Here is a 6,818-nt window from a genome sequence, read left to right as displayed (position 1 = left end):
CAAATGGCCCTCTCAAGCATTGAATTCACAACCCTGAGTTTAGCAGGCCAATGCTCAAACCATTCTGTCATAGTTCTGTGTTATGGACAAGCTGTAATAATTGTCATCACAGAGAAAAAGAGAGCGAGAGATACCACAGTCATCAGCCAACTACATACATGCACCATTGTTAGTAAGACTTGTGACCTTCAGTTGCAAAAGCACAAACCTTTGCCTGGTGAGCTAAAAAAGCAATTTCCACAATTACACCTAACATTCCATTCAGCTGGGGGCCATGAGACACATACACATGAGCAAACCGCTCACTAAGGCCCCCCCATTCAGCAGGGCATTTAAGCTTGCTCTTAAATCCCACTGATGAAAATGAGGCTTAAGCACATGCTAAAGTTAAGCACGTGCTTAAGTGCTTTTCTGACTAGGGAAGGACTGCTGAATCAGGCCTTGGTAGAAGAAGTAGCAGCTACTTCTCTGCATTGACATATGGGCATCTGCATTAATTTATCAGTCCTAGTCTCTGCTGTTCACTTAGCTAAGAGCCATGGGAGCCTGAGCCACAGCTTGAGGTTGATGGGAGTCCTAAAATTTTAACCTAAAGCTGAATTTCTGCTAAAATGTATTCATTTGGTTATGACCTCATGCTCGCAACCGCTCCCCCCATCTTGTCCACTTGTTGCATGCTCTCTGACACCTAGAGTGTAAGCTTGATGGAGCAGAGAGAGCTGTCTTTGTTACTTGTCTGTGTAGTGCTGAACACAATGGGGCTCTGCCTTTGACTGGGGTTCCAAGGCACTACCACAATAACAAGTAGAATGTCTTATCTAGCCAATTCTTGAATAACTATAGTGCCGGTTTTCAACCACCTTCCTTTTCGTTTACAGCTTCACTGGCACATCACTTTTACTACAAAGAATTCCCCCCCCCATTGTATTACTATGATATATATCTATACCAGGGGTCAGTACCCTGAAGCATCATGCCAAAGGTGGCACGTGGGCTGATTTCTAGTGGCACACTGCTGCTAGCTGGGGTCCCGGCTGCCGGCCTTGTTCAGCCTGATGCCAGCCTGGGTGGACAGAACCCAGGCCAGCAGCAGGCTGAGCGGAGCTGGTGACCAGGACCCCAGCTGGGAAGGAACTGGCGGCTAGGACCCAGACCAGAAGCGGGCTGAGCGGCTCTTCCCGCTGCCGGTCTGGGGTCCTGGCTGCTGGCCCCGCTCAGCCTGCTGCCGGCCCAGGTTCCATCCATCCAGGCCAGCACTGGGCTGGGTGGGGCTTGTGGCTAGGACCCCAGCTGGCAGGGGCCGGCAGACAGAACCCCTGAGTGGCTCAGCCCGCTGTCTGTCTGGGGTTCCATCTGCCGCCCACGCTGCCGGTCTAGCATGCGAAACCTTTTCCTGGTACGTGAAACCTTAAATTAATGAAGACTTGGCACACCACTTCCCAAAGGTTGCTGACCCCTGATCTATACAATACAAAATCCTACCCTTACCTCCACAAGGGGGGAGCAACGACTGCAGTGGAAACAAGACGGTTCTGCTGCTGAGAGCCTGGCAGAGCTGGATCTCTCTTGTATATGTCTTTTTTTTCCCCAGTAGCCCAACTCCAAGGGCAGGGGTAGTGAGTTATATGGGCCCATGGTACTCAGGCTCCAGCAATATTCAGGGCTTGGAGGCCTGGCTCCACCACTGTTTGGGGCTGGGTCTTTCCCTGGGCCTTGCCTGCTGCCCCCCTGCACCTCTCCTGAGCATACCCTAGCCCCCACTTACTGCCCCTGTGTGCCTCCCTGGGCTCTGGAGTCTCACTCCTGTTGCTCCAGGCTGACAGGGTTGGGAGTTCAATTTCCCTGAGGGGGCCACCCAGGGATCTGGGGCAAAAAATCTGTCTGGGGATTGGTCCTGCTTTGAGCAGGGGCTTGGACTAGATGACCTCCTGAGGCCCCTTCCAACCCTGATATTCTATGACTTGTCTCCTGGCATCATCTGCTGCTGCAGAGTCCTAATGCCCCAGTCATAAACAGATAGTTAAGGGTTAATGTCTCTTTTACCTGTAAAGGGTTAACAAACAGGGACCCAAACACCTGACCAGAGGACCAATCAGAAGACAAGATACTTTCAAATCTCGTGTGGAGGGAAGGCTTTGTTTGTGGGTTTTGGGTTTGGCTTTGTTCTCTCTGGGTCCTGGACGGGGCTAGAGGTGCAACCAGGTTTCTGCCAATCTCCCTGCTACAGTCTTTTATCTATTCAGAATTGTAGGTAAGAAAAGGCGGTCATAGTCTTTTAATTTGTTTTTTTCCATTTGCATATGTGTAGTTGCTGGAAGTAGCTTAAATTGTGTTTCTGCTGGAGAAAGTTTCTTTCTATTGTTTATAAGTTGAAAGACCCTGTAACTTTTTGCCATCTAAAGTGCAGAGATAAACCTTTTACTTTTTTCTTTCTTTTTTATTAAAAGTTTTGCTTTTGAAGACCTGTTTGATTGTTTTTTTTCCCAGTTGAGGCTCTAGGGAATTGAGTCTGTATATTATACCAGGGAATTGGTGGGGAGAAGGAAAGGATAAATTTCCTCTTTGTGTTAGATTCACGCAGCTTGAATCTGTATTGCCTCTGGGTGAGGGGGGAAGCAGGGAGGGAAAGGTAAATTTCCTCTTTGTGTTAGATTCATGGAACTTGAATCTGTATTTTCTCTGGGAGATGGGGAGAGAGAAACTTGATCTCTCTGTGTTGTGTTTCAAGGAATTGATTCACGGTATCTCCTAGTGTACTCAGGCAGGAAAAATCTGGGAGGAGGTAAAGAGTGGGGAGGGAATGGTTTATTTCCCTTTAGTGTGAGACTCAAGGAATCTGGGTATTGGGGTCCCCAGGGAAAGTTTTGGGGGGACCAGAGGGTATCAGGCCCTAAAAAATTCCTGATTGGTGGCAGCGCTACAGAATCTAAGCTGGTAATTAAGCTTAGAGGACTTTATGCTAGTACCCATATTCTGGATGCTAAGGTCCAGATTTGGGAATTATACTATGACAGCCCCCCATCTACTAATATAATACAAGGGTTCTCAAACTGGGGTTGGGACCCCTCGGGGGGGTCATGAGGTTATTACATGGGCTCTGTCAGCCTCTACTCCAAACCCTGCTTTGCCTCCAGCATTTATAATGGTGTTAAATATATTAAAAAGTGTTTTTAATTTATAAGAGGTCACACAGAGGCTTGCTATTTTAAAGGGGTCACCAGTACAAAAGTTTGAGACCCTTCATAGGCGGCAGGTTATATACTTTTGTGCTGCTCAGGTACCAGGAATATTCAGGGCTAGGGGCCCAGCTCCACCAATATTTGGAGCTGGGTCTCTCCCCTGGCCCTGCCTGGATCGGCCCCCCTGCCACATCCCTGCCTGAAAGAAAGTGGCATGTGCGTCTCCCATGCCTGCTTGTGCTGCCGGTGTAGCACATTCCTATACAGAGCCCCGCTCCCGGCAGAACTGCTGTCTGCTGCCCCAGGGTCCTCGCACCCCCCATTAACTAATGACAGGGCAGGCTGCCCTTACTTTGCCCTTCCGCTCTAGCCCTGAGCCTCTCCAATGCCCCAAACCCCTCAGCCCCAGCCAGATCCCTCATCCCCCTGTACCCTAATCCTCTGCCCCAGCCTTGAGCCCCCTCCTGCATCATGAACCCCTCATCCTCAGCCCCACACCCCTGCACTCCCTCCTATCCCCAAATTCCCTCCCAGAGTGTGCACCCCCTCCCCTTTCCCACATCTTCACCCCCAAACTCCATCCCAAAGCCTGCACCCCTCACCCCTCCTGCACACCCACCCTCTGCCCCAGCCCAGAGCCTGCACCCAGCACTCAAACTCCATTCCAAAGCCTACACTCTGCACCCCTCATGCACCCTAATCCCCAGCCCAGGACCTGCACCCCAGACCTCTTCCTTCCAATCCAAACCCCCTCCAAGAGCCTTAGGCAGGTGGGGGTGGAGTTTGGGGGGTGGGTTCTGGGCACCACCAAAATTTCTACAGACTTGCCACCCATGGATATAATATATGGAGATATACCTATTTCACAGAGCTGGAAGGGATGGGACCCTGAGAGGTTGTTGTGTCTAGCCCCCTGTGTTCACTAGCAGGCCCAAATACTGATTTTTTTGCCCCAGATCCCTAAGTGGCCCCTTCAAGGATTGAACTGACAACCCGGGGTTTAGTTGGCCAATGCTTAAACCACTGAACTATCCCTGCTCCAGTCTGCCTCTAACCTTCGGCCTCAGAGGTCACTTCCTTTTTCTAGAAGAACCCTCCACCAGCACAGGGGCCCCCCACCTGCAGTCACTGCTCCTGCCCCACAGTGGCCCCATCCCTCACCCCCAGTGAGGCTACAGTGAGGCAGCAGGTGCACACGTGATGGCAGCCACCCCCTCCCCCAGCACCCACCACAGGGGAGGCGAGGGGAATTCCTGGACCTGAGAGGGGCCCTAGGAGCATGTGCAGTGACAGTGGTGTGAGGTGAGTGTGCTGCCGGGGGACAGACAGGGCCCCCTTCCCCAGAGCTCACTGCTGCCAGTGGGGAGAGGGCTGAGTGGAGTCCTCCTATTTGGCCCCAGCCCCGGAGCAGCCTGCCTGCACCCCAAACTCATCCCCAGCCTTAACACCCCAAAGCCCACACCCCCAGCTAGAGCCCTCACCCCCCACATCCCTACCCTGTGCCCTAGCCCTGAGCCCCTCTCACACCCCAAACCTCTCATCCCCAGCCACACCCCACAACCCTCATCTCTGCATCCCCTCCCACCACACCCACTGCCATCCCCAAACTCCATCCCAGAGCCTGCACCCCTCACTCCCTCCTGCACACACACACACACACCCGCCCCAGCCCAGAGCCTGCACCCAAACTCCATCTCAGAGCCTCCACCCCCACCCCCTTCTCACACTCCCTCTCCTGCTCCCAAACTCCCTCCCAGAGCCTGCACCCCTCACACCCTCCTGCACACACGCCCTACCCCAGCCCAGAGCCTACACCCAAACTCAGTCCCAGAGCCTGCACTCCTCACCCCCACCAGCTGCCCCAGCCCAGAGCCTGCACCCAGCACCTGAACTGCATCCCAGAGCCTGCACCCCAGACTCCCTCCCCCACCCAAACTCCCTCCCAGAGCCCAACCTCTCACCTCTTCTGCACCCAAACTCCTTCCCAGAACTTGCACCCATGCTGGCCCCAATCCCTTGCCCCAGCCCAGGGACTGCACCCCAGTCCTCCTCCCCCCTCCCAAACTCCCTCCCAGAACCTTAGGCAGGTGGGGGGCAGAGATTGGGGGGACGGGTTCTGGGCATCACCAAAATTTCTACAAACCTGCCAGTCCTGTCCCTGGGGAATTAGTGCATTGCCACGTGCAGAAGGGTGGGAACAGAGGATCTGTTGTTAAAAGATTCCTTTAGTCCTTCCTCCCACCATAGTAGGGGTGACATCCTTTTCAGACCTATGTCCTATGTAGTGCCACAAAGGTGTCAATAGGGCAGGTTCACCCTGCCATTCCACTAACTTGGAGAGAGGATGATTTCTCCTTGGGATCTCCCTGGCACTCAGCAGAGATACTTAGACTGGGCACTGGTAACTTGATTTGCCCGAGAGTGAATTAGAAGAGGCAAGGAGTGGGAAGAGAAGAAAAACAACATCGACATGCTCATCAATTACAGAAACAAGCGTGCAGTAAGTGAACAGCTTTCCAATGACCTCCAGCAAACTACTGAAGCATGAACATTGCAGCTAATTGATGGGCAAAGTTGATTGACTGCTCTGCAGTTGTAGAGGTTTCAGATTAAAAACCAGGCAATATGGGGAAACATCAAAGCAATATGGGGAAATATATCTGATGAGGGAGAGAAAGTAAGGAGGATCAGATCTTTGGCTTTGGATTTTTATCACCAAAACTTTAAATTGCCAACAGTTAATTTAAAAGTCCGAGCTGAAAAAAGCTGTGTCTTTCTAGGTACTTAAACCTTTGCCTGCAGCAAACAGAGGTAACTAAATATTTGGTTAATGGAGGCTATTAAACAATAGCAATAAACAGACCATGAACATCTATAGCAGTTTATAAATAAGTGAATATATATTTAAAGTAGATCTTCTTTCATCCTCACCTGTTTATTTACAGGCAGTGGTACTTTCCTTCTGGCAATAAAGGCAAAGCCAAGATCACGTTTACTATTGTAAAATAAGTTAAAAACATATATCTTAAAAAAACAATATTGTCATCTTCACATTTATCAGGCATCATTTTTTTAAACAAATAAAATAAAGATGCCAGTCTGGCTTTCCTGCCCGGTTTCTATTAATTCCCTGTTTTGTAATTCTACAGCAGGTGTTGCTCACTGGCGTATTGACACTAACATTAATGTTTATTTTGAAAGAAGTCATTATACACTATTATCACAACTGTGGCACCAGGAGAGTTTCTATCTTTCTGGCTTTCTGAATGCACGTCTGTGGACATTGAAGATGACCAATCAACACCCTAATATAATCAGCACACCAAGTGTACTGCACAAGTCTGATATTCACATATTTACTACACTAAACCATTTGTTACCTTGGCCTAATGTTAAAGGGTGGAAATAATAGTTAATTCACCTCACAGCGATGTCATGAGTAAGAAATAATATTTATTAAACATTTTAAAATGAAAATAATATTCAGGGCTATTATATTAATGACAAATAGGATATTGTTTTGTCAATCTTTAATTCTAAATTGATAGCAGATTGACAGTTTTGCTACCAAATCAACCTAGAAATTTGGTCAGGGAAATCACTGGCTAGTGCAAGAGATGCTTAAAGCTGCACAGCTTA

This window comes from Gopherus evgoodei, chromosome 3 (assembly GCF_007399415.2).
Source record: "Gopherus evgoodei ecotype Sinaloan lineage chromosome 3, rGopEvg1_v1.p, whole genome shotgun sequence".
Classification (NCBI taxonomy): Eukaryota; Metazoa; Chordata; order Testudines; family Testudinidae; genus Gopherus; species Gopherus evgoodei.
The sequence above is the reverse complement of the archived record's forward strand: the minus strand, read 5'-3'. Positions refer to the sequence as shown.